General features: G+C 38.0%; 1 protein-coding gene across 8 annotated transcripts in view; it reads left to right on the top strand.

Moving 5' to 3' along the window:
- The window catches only part of MAPK8 (mitogen-activated protein kinase 8), a 162,524-nt gene that overhangs the window by 124,694 nt on the left and 25,439 nt on the right, over positions 1-12,391 (top strand). Inside the window, exon 2 of one of the 8 annotated variants that reach the window (XM_056352691.1) lies at positions 10,940-11,048. The exons of the other annotated variants lie outside the window; for them this stretch is intronic. The gene's annotated coding sequence lies outside the window, so the exon portion shown is untranslated. The remainder of the gene's footprint in view (positions 1-10,939; positions 11,049-12,391) is intronic. 8 annotated transcript variants of the gene reach the window in all.

The following is a 12,391-nucleotide window of genomic DNA, read 5'->3' as shown; positions in this document are numbered from 1 at the left end:
TTTTTTTTGCTGGGACACAGTGTCAGGCACTACTAAAGTCTAAGAGAAATGGGACAACAGAGCAGATTGTTGACGCTGGTAATGAATCTTGTAGGTTGGTGTAGTTTCCTACAAACTATCTAGAAAGCATAGCCTTTATTTTGAAATTTGCTGCCGTCCTTCCCACCCCACTTCCAGTAAATTATTGTGCAAAGTACTATACTGCATTATGGGAGGTATCTGAAGGAATTGTCAGTGCTAAGGTTGTAATATGTCTTGGAGTTTTTTGTTCCATTCTAAAGGTCTTACTGCTGAGATATTTTCTGCCAAATATTTTAGACAGGTTTTCATAACATGTTCATCTGCTTGTACTTAATAGATAAGTGATTCAATTAGTGAAGGTAGCACATTCATAATTGCATTCTGAGTTTTTGTAGCTGGGATTTAAAACATTTTGAGATGTATTTAATTTTTGTGGAACTATTGATGTGATTCTTAAATGTAGTTTTAAAACATTCTGAAAACCTTTTTTTCCCCAGATGTTTTGCAACTCCTTGCTTCCTCTGATACTCTGTAGCTATTGTGCTCTTCACTGATATTTACTGATTATTTTAGGTCACTTGCTATCTTTTGTTTGCTTTTGTCCTTTAAAAAAAATTAGAGAGTTTTTTGATCTGTTTCTTCTGCTGAAACAGTTTCATATGGTTCATCTTTCCCTACGAAAAGAGGTTAAACCCCAAGCATTTCCTCCTATCCCAGAGTAATCCTGGATTGGGACTTTGCTTCTAACCTAGTGCAGATCTCAATGAAGTACTCTTGAGTCATATTTACTGATGTACTTTGCTGCCGGGTTCCCTATTCATTCCACATTACTGGTTGGGCAGAGTACTAGCATATGCAGCCAAAATTTTGTGGTACAGTTAGAATTAACAGTCCCTTAGATAGTTAGCTGAAACAATATAGTGCCAAGATTAATAACTTATTCTCTTCTCATGAATTTCAAGTTAGATTACAGTTAGCCTTTTTCATGTACCTGAGTAAGGGCCATGACGTATGATCTTGCACAGGAGGGAGGTATATAAAGCAATATGGAATAGCATTCCCTTGAATACAGTAGTCCCAGTTGTTTGGCAGGATGATGGTTTAAGTGGGATTTTTAACCTATTTTCTGGGTCTAGCAGCATGTGTTCAGATTGCACTTCTGACACAATTGAATTTGGTACTTAAAATAGGACAGCTTTTTGAAGTCTTGCTTCACTGAATTTTCCCTGATTTCAGATTTTAAGAGTATTATTTAAAATAAAAGAAGTGACAAATAATGCCCTGCCATAAACCTGAATATTTTAAGGCTTTTAAAAAATGTTTACCTTGATTTTCTCCCCATCTACTGTCCTTTTGTTTAATCTTTTATTTGCAAAAGGATTAAGGAATTGGAAGATCCTTGCCTTATCCTATTATTTCTGAAAAAGAGAGTTTTGCTAAGAATAGTCTTTTAATCTGCTGTCATAACAGCTTCTTTGCCAAACTGCAGGATTACATGTTTTCTTTTGATGGAGCCATTCTGGTTTTTCTGTTCTGTGGCAAAACTGACCTGCATGAGACAGTTGTTGAAGTGTTACTTCATATATTGTGATAATAGGATTCATCGTGTAACCATCTGTAGTGGAGCTTAATGTGACACTGAAGAAGCTCTAGAGATACTCTCCTATGAGATGTAGCAGAGCATAGTGTTTGCAAAGTGGTAATTTTTTTGGTAGATGTAGCACTATTCCTTCTGATAATGCTTGTTCTAGAAAAATGCTATCTATTAAATTTTCTTTTGTGATTAATTAAAGTCACAGTTCAGGAGTCCATTAAAAACATTGAGAGACAAGGTAGGGTGAGAATCTTCAACATTAGAAATGCCAGTTTAGTGGCTGTTTCATATTGTGTGCTGCAGCCTGTCTGTCTCTTCATTTACGTCCTAGTGGCTTGTGAGTCTAAAACCTCTTTAAAGAGGAAGATATTTATCTGAAAGAATCTCTGCTGCTGTCTAATCACTTCTTAAAAAAAAATAATGTTTCAGAGTAGAGAAACTCTGCAGTGTATCATTTCACTATGCAACCTCCTATGTTGATCTGTGTCATATATACCCTTATCACAAAATACAAAACTCTGGAAACCTTATGGAACAGAATACCATATAGTAGCAGAGTGTTATTGTAATAAACTAAATCAGAAGTGATTTATAACTTGGCAAGGATATGTATGTTAAATGCTATTTGCCACAGATTAGGACTCTCCAGAGAGTGTGCACTGGTATTCCAGAACGCCTCTGTTGATTTACTGGTCAGGTTACAGGAGCTGACTTGACCATGAGAGCTGGGAGGTTGTATATGCTGCTGTCTTGTTTGTTGCTGATTTGATAACCAGAGCTGATTGACTATCACCAAACTCAACTTGTAAGCCTCAGATAAAGTTTGGGTAAATCTCAAACTTCCTAACTCTTAGTTTTCAGGGTGTTTTAAATGCTTATGTTGGTGGCTCTCTCTAGAGATTGGTTTGTGTTCAGAATACATACCTTTTTGAAAAATGTATTCCAGAAACCAGGAAATCTGGATAGTATCATATTCACAGATGATGAAGTATCAGGTTTCATCTCCCCTGCCACAAACCAGCAGGCTTCCCTGCATCCTTAGAGGAGGGAGAAATGGCTGAATGAATGGTAGATATGCAAACGCAAATTTTCACATCTTTTCATGGAGGTGATAGCATGCATTCACTTCCATTTCTTTCTTTCCTTACTTTCGGGCTACTGTAAGTCTGATTTGTAGACTCTGCTATGTATTTTGACTTCTTCTTCTGTTTTCTGAATCTTAATTTTGTTTTACTTCAGCCTCCCATGTTACCAAGCTAGAGCTGGTGGTGTCCATAATGTGTGTTTTACATAATTGCTAGGCAGGGCCTAAACCAACAGTCTATGGATAATTTTCATCTGTGACCAGCTGCTTTAGTGACTGTTGTAAAGGGGAGATAAAACTGAGGAGTACTAAAAATGCCAGAGGTGAGGTCACTTAACCTGTTTTAGGTAATGTGACCGTGTAGAAGGTAAATAGAAACATGCAGCCCCATGCATTTTCTTTCCTGTGCTCTGTGGCGATCTCTTTTTATTGTCTCTGTGTCATTAACAAACAATATCTTAGCTCTTCATGAATGACTACTATATGCTGTTATTTTTCACAGTGGAGGGGCTTTAGCTTATAGACTGGCATGATGTGGCAGTATTTTAGAATGTATAGAAATTGAGGTGCAAGAGTAGGAAGGTGGATTAAGTGAAATCTTCTCAACAAAAGCTTTATTGATAAAAAGCAGAAAAATGTCTGTTTGGAAAAGAGAATCACTGCAAAACATGTTGTGAATAATTTAGTGTGTGTATATTTGTTACTTGGTGGTTCTTTTTCCTGCTTGTGCAAGGTGTGTGGTGCGTTTGACTAAAGAATTCAGTTCTCAGCTGAATTTAATTCAATGTTAAACAAAACAAATGTTCTAAGAGCATCAGAAACGATAACGATTGTCTTATTTTGGATATTCTGTAAGACATGTTTCACAATATGAGAATTCTCTTCAGAAATGTGCGTAGCAGTTTAATACTGATTTTTATATAAAGCATACTCAAAAGTTGTGAGTGCAGGTTCAGCATTTGAAGTTGATGCTGCTGACCCCCATTCAGGAGTAGTGTTTTCTTAAACCACGTTAGAAGATACTGATGTTTGATATTGGGTTTGCATAAATACATGCTTTGAGTTTCTGAGGAAAATGTGATGTGAAGTGGACACGTTGGCCTGGCCTGCGCTCCACGGGGAGCAGTGTGTGAAATTGCTGTTGGAGCTTTGGTGGTTCCTTGCATGCCAGCTGGCCGAGCAGCGCTAGGAAATGGTTCAGCTGGAGCACTGTTTAACAACAGGAATTGGCTTTGTGGCTTTCTACATGTTTGCATGTGATCTTACACTGCCTGTTTCTAGACAAATGCCAGTATCCTGCTAGTTACTGTCTTCAGTTTGTTGCTGCCAGTCATAGGTCTTTCCTTACTGTTAAACAACCTTTGAATTGTTAATTACTTCTGACATTATATCAGGCTGTTTGAAGTAACTTGAAACATGGAAACAGAAGAGCTTAAGTCCTGGTTGCCTAATACAAAAATCACTGAGTGCTGCTCACTTCCTCCAACTTAAGGTTCCCCAGTTTCAGGTTCAGCCGTTAAATTGTTGGCACTGATGACCACAACCTGTGACTGATTGCTATTCCTGGCTACCTAGTATTTGAACACAATTTTAAGCACTGGTGCATAAAACATAATGTTGGAAATTAGCTGTTTGAGCTCAATCCTGGTTTCATTATTAGTGTTTTATCATGGCTTGTGAAACATTTGGGGTGAGGTTCCTGAAATAACACGCTGCTTTGTGGAAACATTACTTTTGGCTGAGGCACTATGGTATGGACCAGATGAGCCTGACAGGAGCAGTGCTAGAGAACATGCCAGCCTCAAGTTCCTGCCTGTATGACTAACCCTGCAAATATAATCCCTAGGGCGTCCTAGCTTCAGTGACACCACAGAATGTGTCCTCGGCCTTGGTGAAATTGCCTTGTTCAAGAAAGGACAAGGAACAACATGAAAAAGGAAAACTCATTTCCCTTTGCCAGCAGCTGCTACTGAAGATCTCTGCTTGGGAAATCATGTGTTCATCTTCCTTGGAGAAATCCCTGACTGGCTTCCAGTAGTAACTCTCCTTTCCCTTTCCTCCCTCCAAAGCAAACAAGGAAGCTCCCAAATGCTGGCGGTGTTGGTAGGTCAGGCTGTTTACCTGGGCTCTGTCCTGGTCCTGCAGCTGCTGTCATGGCACTTCTATGGGGGTCATTCACTAACTAAAGTAGCCAGAAGAAGGAGCAGGTCAGGTTAATTAAGATGTAAAATGAAACATGCATTTGCTATCCTTATTTGTATGGTGTGGTTTTTTCTTTTAATAACTTCTAGTCTGTCCCTAAGCTGGAAGCTGACTTTCAGTAGGTGTGAAATTTTATGGAAGCATTCTATCCCCTTCCATAACATACTGGAGTTATTTTTATACAGTGGACGACACAATGTCTGGCTTGGGCATCACAGTTCATAAAATGTGGAAGTACTAGGCTGGGGAAGATTTAAATTGCAGGAAGCTCACTGAAAGTAATTTAAAAAAAGTTGTTGGTTGTGTTTCTGTGAAGAAGTTTTCTTCTTTCCTGCCCCTCAAATTCTACTATAATAGCATTTAAAAGTTCACCCATTTTTGCAAGAAGCAAAAATAGAGGGCTGTGCCTGGGTGTATGCTGAAGCACTTCTCTGAATGACTGAGAAGGTGACTAGCATTTATCGGCAGCTCGGGAGGCAGCCCTGGTGTCCGCCTAGATTAGTTCATCCTTTGTGTGCTTGGATACTCATCTCCTGCCTCTTCCTCACTGTGTGTTTTACAGATGGGGAAAAAAACACCAAAATCTTCCTCTGCTTGTTCAGGCTCTTCTTTGTTGTTCCTTTTGTCTTCATGGTATCCTTAGTAAATCTTAAATACATGTTTCTGTTTTGATTCAGGATCTGGAAATGCACTTTTTAAAAACTGTAGTTTTTCTTCCATAATCCACAGTCGTAACTGGCAATTAGAAAGATTCCTTTTTCCAAGGTAGTCCAGGCTGTCTTGATATTTTTAAACAGTTATAGGAGAGGCGTAGTTTCTTGCCTAAGTATGAAGTGCATGGTCTGGAGTTTGTGAGGATTTAAGGAACTGCCTATGTTTTGAGGAAGCATAGAAAAACCCATTTAAACAGCCTGTTCAGAGCTGGAAATGGAAGTTGTCCCCAAAGTTGGACTTGCCAGAGTATAAGATGCAAGTATTTTTGAGGTGGAAAAGGAAATAAGGAATGGATAGTGTGTACTGTTATGTCTGTGGGGAGAAGTATGGGACTAGAGAGCAGAAGCAACCGAAAGACTGGAGAGTTGTATGTATTGCAAGAAGGTGGCCTGCCTTAGAGCATCTGAAAGTACCTCATCTGCAAAAGGTTCTCTGTGAACACTGAAGCGACCATATGTACTTAAGCATGTTCAGTCTTAAAAATGCTTAGTTTTCTTTGAGTTCCTGCCTTCAGTCACTACTAATCTGGGTGAAGACTCACAGCACCTTGCAATTTTTGAGGTCACATTTCTTTTATAGTTACATCTGGAGATGATAGGTCTAAGAAAGTTCCCTGTTTGTGAGGTAATAGGATTACTTGTCTGTTCCAAACAGAAGGGGAAGGACAACAGTTGTGGAGATTAAAATCAGATTATCAGACTTGTTTTGGGAGTGCCTCTTTCGAGAAGTGATAGCAGGCCCTTGGAATGCTCTTCTGTAGACAATATGAAGTACTGAGTTTAGCAGAATTTTAGATTTTACTAAGGGAATCTGTATTTACAACTGATAAAGAAATAAGTATAGACTTCTTAATTGACCAGATTAAGATCTTAGAAGAGGAAATTGAATCTTTGATATTTTACAAGTAGCTTATAAAACCAATTTAATGTAAATATTCTATTCCAAGCAATGTAATTTGTTGATCTTCCCTGTCAAAGGGAAGACATGCTTCCTCCTCTGTTTAGTCTCTTGTGCTCCCAACTATCCTATATACAGAATGTTTTGTATTTAATAATAAACCCAATTTTCATTTTAATTTTATGAATGTCTTTATTTTACTTTTTTATAGCTGGGAGAGGGGTCACTGTGCAGGTTTGAATTGGAATTCAGTATGGAGTGTGGGTGCTGTTGTGTAAGCCTGTGCTGTTTAAGTGGTCGACATCTCCTTGATACTGACTGGGGCTCCAAGTGATTTTTGGAATGCAAATTGCAATTGCATTCAATGAGGTGATCTTTTTATGGAAACTGTAATAAGGTAAATATTAGCCAAGAAAAGGCTACAGGAGTGGGGAAGGGTGTGGTTTATTTAATGTCCTCCCTTTCTTAGTGGATTCCTCAAATTACAGTTACTGTCTTAATATTCAGATGAGATGACAGATAGCTATGAAGAAAACTATATAGTTTTCTAGATGACTAGAAAAAGTAGTCACGTGATCTGGCTGCAGCGTGTGGTTAGAGCTACTCTATGAACCTGTAAACTGCAACATTGAATCACTGGAAAGATGACATTAGTATTAATGGATTTCATGCATTGTTAATTTAGGACTCTGCATAGCTGTTTCCTGTAAAATGTACTGAGAATAGAGTTTAACAGAGAGGGCTCTAAGTCTTCCCAAGAGATTTATCAATCTGGTAATGATGATTGCTGAACCGCTGAGGTAATTCATTGATACAAACAGCCCATATTATATTCTCTGAAGATTCATTTTGATACTGCATACTCAAAAGTTGCTTTGAAGCCATATTTATTTTTCTATACCAAACCTGTCATCTTTTCTGAGATTATCATCTTTAGTGGAGAAAGCCATCTATTTACTGTAAATTTTCAATAGCTTCTTGGAAATCAAGAAATCAGCTTTGCAATTTCTGTAAAGAATCAGTATTATAAAAGAAAACAGCACTCCTGAATTTTATAGAAGTCAAATGTGCCTTAAATTTCTTGTCTTCAGGCAAACTGAAGTCACTTACCCTTTTCTGAACTTGAAAGCAGTAGGCATGTCATAACTTAGAAATTTAAATGTGCCCTTGTGTTTATGCAGGTTTCCCCTGCCTCAGTACTTTTCTGAAAGAACACTGAGATCTGGTATCCTCCTTTGCTTTGTGCGTCTGTAACTAGTGAAGTTCGACTTTCTGGTGCCCAAAAGATATGTTAAAATGTACTGTTATGTTAAGAAGTGTACCTGCACTGCACTTCAGACCTGTGGAACAGAACCACTTCAGCATATCTGTGGTTTTGTTTAATAGTTGCCTGTAGAAAATAGCTGCTGAGATCGAGCTGTAGACTTGAAATTTTGTGCTATGCCACTCCTCCTGTGAGTGGCATAAGCCGAGCAGAGGACTTCTGTAATGTAGAGGTACTTTAGATGATGTGCAGAGCACTTCCATATCAATTATGCACAAGCTGGAGACCTCGTTAAATACATGTCAACATTAGGAGTAGTTCAAGCAAGTATGTGGAAGTTGTTCAACATAAAACCATCTGATTTGTGAAGGCATAATTTGAAAGCTATACATAATGTTAAGAAAATGAATCCTACAGTCAACAATGAGCATATTTCATATATAATGGTCTACTAATACCTTGCTGCAATGTTCACCCAGCTAGCTTTAACTCCTTTTTCCAAATCCGTTATCTGCATTAGCATTTAACAGAGCTGGAAGTACTGTGAAACTTTCAGTTTAAAAGGGCAGTATGGAAAAAGAAAATATTATTAAGACCATAATTACTTTTGTGAATAACTGAACAAGTTATGCAATGACCTTTAAGAAACAGAATGCTTTTGTTAGTTTCTTAAATTTGAGCCTATGAAGCATTTGTTTTATTAAGTATCTGAAAACTGGGCTTTATTTGCTATATCCATTTAGCAGATGTCCAGAAGCCTTTAAATGCGACAGCTGAAAACTAGACAAGCATTCACAAACGTGATGCATACAAATCAGCTATGTGTGAATGGCATTTTCACAAAGAAATTAAATAAAATTCATTAATGCAACAGCTTTACATACACTGTACATTTGTCTTGCTTTCAGTAGCAATCTAGTGTATACTTGAAATACTGCTGGCTTTCTCTAGGTTAACCACAGATTCCTACAGAATATTCGTTTTGATAGTGTTAGATCCCCTTCTAAATGGAGTTACTGAGTCACCATTGATACGTAGTTTATGGTATAATGATGTTGATTATAATACTAATTAATGTGCTAATTAATGTGTGCAATTTTTTTGTTTTAAAATTAACTTTTCCCATTTCTGCTTCTCTTTAACTGTCATGATCCTGATCTTTTGTCACCCTGCTTCTGAGCAGCTAGTGTAGTAATCTCCTTCCTTAACTGTAGAACAGTTTTGCCCAGGAGCCCCCAGTCTTCAGTGTGTGTAGGTAGATCACTGTCTTGGTTGGCATTTGTGTTGTACCTAAAATGCATCTTGCCCCAAAGACTGCTTGCTGGCTTAGCATCCTAATTTTCTTCTAAGGCTAACTGCTTGTATGCTTGCTCTTAGGAAAGGATTACTTTAGAAACCATGAACATGAAAACCAAGTCTGATTCCATGCAAAGCGTGTAACTAGTGATGGTTGTTCCCTCCTATGATTTTTCTTATTTCTTATACTTTATTATATGACAAGGTGTTTGGGTATGAAAATATCTTCTCTGTGCTCCTTCACTACAGTAGGAAAAACTGAATACATATAATTTCTTACATTAAAGGATACTTAGGGTAAGGTATTGTGCACAGTAGCATGGGATGAAACCTGGATTTTCATTTTATATTGTCTAGTAAAGGTATAAAACAGCAATTAATGAGCAGTCTTGGAGACTTAGCTGTACAGAGCATATGTTTCTCTACCTTTTAAGTTGTCAGTGTTCTAGCTAATTCTCTTTCTGTGTCCAGCGTGGGAGAACTATCTCTTGGGTTCCATTTCTTTGTCTGAAAAGAAGAAACATCTCTCAAATGTATGTGTTTTGTCAGTTTGCAATGCAACCTTTGAAGCTCTCCTGTTAATTGTCACTATCTAGTGAAGGAAAGGTGCAGAAGAGGTCATAAAATACTTTGTGTTCTTACGTAAACTGAGAGATCCTTTCTTCCACAAAACCTTTTCCGTTTCCCTTCCTCTGTATGCCTGCATTCAGGTCACTGCGCAAGAGAAGTAACATCATGCATAATTATGTGTTGGTTTTAAAGTGATCCTTGCTGTAAAAAGCACAGACTTGGTATCTGATTCATAGGAGGGCTAGCAGAGGTGTGATAGCTAAGAAAATATTACTTGATGGTAGTTCTGCACTGAAGGTAAATACTGAGATGTCTAGTTGAAAGCACACACTTCTCCAATTAAATTCTGACTGTGGATACATAAACTTGCTGTGGTTAACTCGGACATACAACACTTAGGGCCTGGGTGAGCTGGGCAAGTTCTTGTAATTGCCTGCTGCTTCAGGTAAATGTCTTGGAGTCCTGGTGCAGATGAGCCTGGTTTGATCTTAAACAGCAAAATGTGAGATTGCTCACATCTAGCTGTAATGATGTATTGTACGCAGGTCTGGTAACTGTGTCTGTACCAAAAGCTCCACAGAGCCATAAATATCAACTGAGCTGCACCGGTGCCAGCTCTGGTTTGAATACATTAGGTTCATTTACAGTTCAGGAGTGTGCTGGTTAGAGTTGAAGCTCTGTTACTTTGGGAGGCCTCTTTATAGCTCTGTCCAGTGGTATAGATCATAGGTGTAAAAAGCATTAAATAAAATGGGGTCTGCAATGAGCATCAAGTCATCTCTCTCTGACTTCTAAAGAAAACACTTACTCAGCAAAGGCATGTTTACCAAATGTATTGAGTTTTTTGTTTTATCTACATCTGAGTCCATCTGGCTACTTCTAACGTTTTTAATGCACCTGCAGTAGGACTTTAAGTGAAAGCTGTGTAAGCAAAGGATTAACTAGTCTCTTTCCCACTATACCTTTCTATCCTCTTTTTCACCAATGTATTTAGACTGCACTGGAAAAACATTTTAACTTCTACTGTCCGTGTGTTATGCTGTATCTTGATTAATAAATCAAATGCTTTCTGTATTAGAAACAAAGTTTGATATTAGCATTAAAATACAGCATTATCTTCCAGATACCTTGAAGTCAGCAAGTTTATATAGAACAGTCCTGTTGAGAAACGCTAAGATACGTGCCTTTCTTTAAATAGAAGTAAATGGCAGATGTTTGCATATTTGTATACAAAAATCGGTATGCAGTTTCTTTTACTTTAAAATGTCCTGTTGTTTTAAATATGTTTATTTTAAAGCAGGGTGAAGAAATGTGGTCAGCCTTCATTGTCAGTATTACTCACTTGTGGATGATGAGGAGAACGGGGTGTCAATGAAACGTGTTTATAAATGTCCATACTTCTTAAGGTTAGCCATAGTACTTACTTTCATAGATAGATGCTACTTGTCTTTTCAAGGGGCTGCAAGTTCAGTGTATGTCTTCATGCTTTTACAGCTTAAACTTTATCAGGCTTTATAAAAGAAGTGATGGGTGGAAACTGACCATCTTAAGTCTCCTATTGACATCTAGTTGCTTTTGGTGCAGTTGGACTAATGTGCAGTGTTGTGGGTGCCCTAGGGCACTTCCACTGTATGGATATAGCGTTACTTCCATTTGTAACATTTTTATTGTCCTTCCTCCAGTAATTACTACTTAGAGCACTCTAAAGAATTAGTAAGTTAATATTCCAAACCACACTACTATCTTAGGGTTCAGTTTTGGGGTATCCTTATCTTAGGTAATTGCGAGCTGCCACTGAAAGGTTGCCATGTCTTGAGATTTTCTCAGGCAAGATATTTTCAAGCAAAAGCCCAACAGCTGATGTGTGAGAGGAGATTGAAGTGCTGAGAGTTGACAGTATTCTGGCAAGCTGATGGTTAATGGAACAAGTATATTATTAGTTTCCTCATTAATAATAAAAATCTGGAATCTGTATCCTGCCTTTCTTCCTATATATGCTTCTGCAAAATTGCTAGAAAATGGAACAAAATGTCGAATTTTAGGCAGGCAAGTTTATCTGATATAGCTTAATCATGTTTTAATGAAAGATGTTGCAGGCATATATTGTGTAAGAATCTTGAAAGTCTGACAGTTTCTAAATTTAGACTTAGTTTAGTATTTAAAGAATAAGTCTTTTGGTGTTGTGCATCTTTGAAGCTAGACTTCATAAGACTAATAAGCAGTAAATCAGCAGATTGGAAAAAATGAAGTCTGACTTCCTTCTGGGAGCTGTGTTTACAGAGCTGGGCAATAGCAGGCACTTCTGAAGATGCTTTCATGGGAGATGAAGAGACAGGGAGACAATGGGTGCAGAGCTGAGGGGGAGCAAAGCACTGAGTGGAAGTAAACTTCTTTATAAAGTTAGAGGCTTACACTGTCCATGGTTGATGGACAAAACTGTGTAGAAGTTGTAAGAGACTGAGACAAGGGGTGCAGAAGTGATGAATGTCAGGGCTGGTTCAGGCTGAGGAAGCTGTAATGGCCAGATGAAATGCTGGAGGGTTGGAGGGGAGGTGAAGGCATATATATGTTCTCAGACCTCTGTCATCTGTGCTGATCTGAGCCCATTATATCCAGTTGATTGATTTACATCCCACAATAGTTCACCATACAAAACGTGCAAGAAATGGCTTTTCTGAAAATTTGACTCTGTTTCTTCTGAAGCTTAGTCAGTTTTATGCTAGAAGAGCATGCATTTAAAATTGAGAAG

The sequence above is a fragment of the Falco biarmicus genome, chromosome 9 (assembly GCF_023638135.1).
Source record: "Falco biarmicus isolate bFalBia1 chromosome 9, bFalBia1.pri, whole genome shotgun sequence".
NCBI lineage: Eukaryota > Metazoa > Chordata > Aves > Falconiformes > Falconidae > Falco > Falco biarmicus.
Note: the sequence above shows the minus strand (reverse complement) of the source record. Positions and strands in the feature narration are given on the sequence as shown.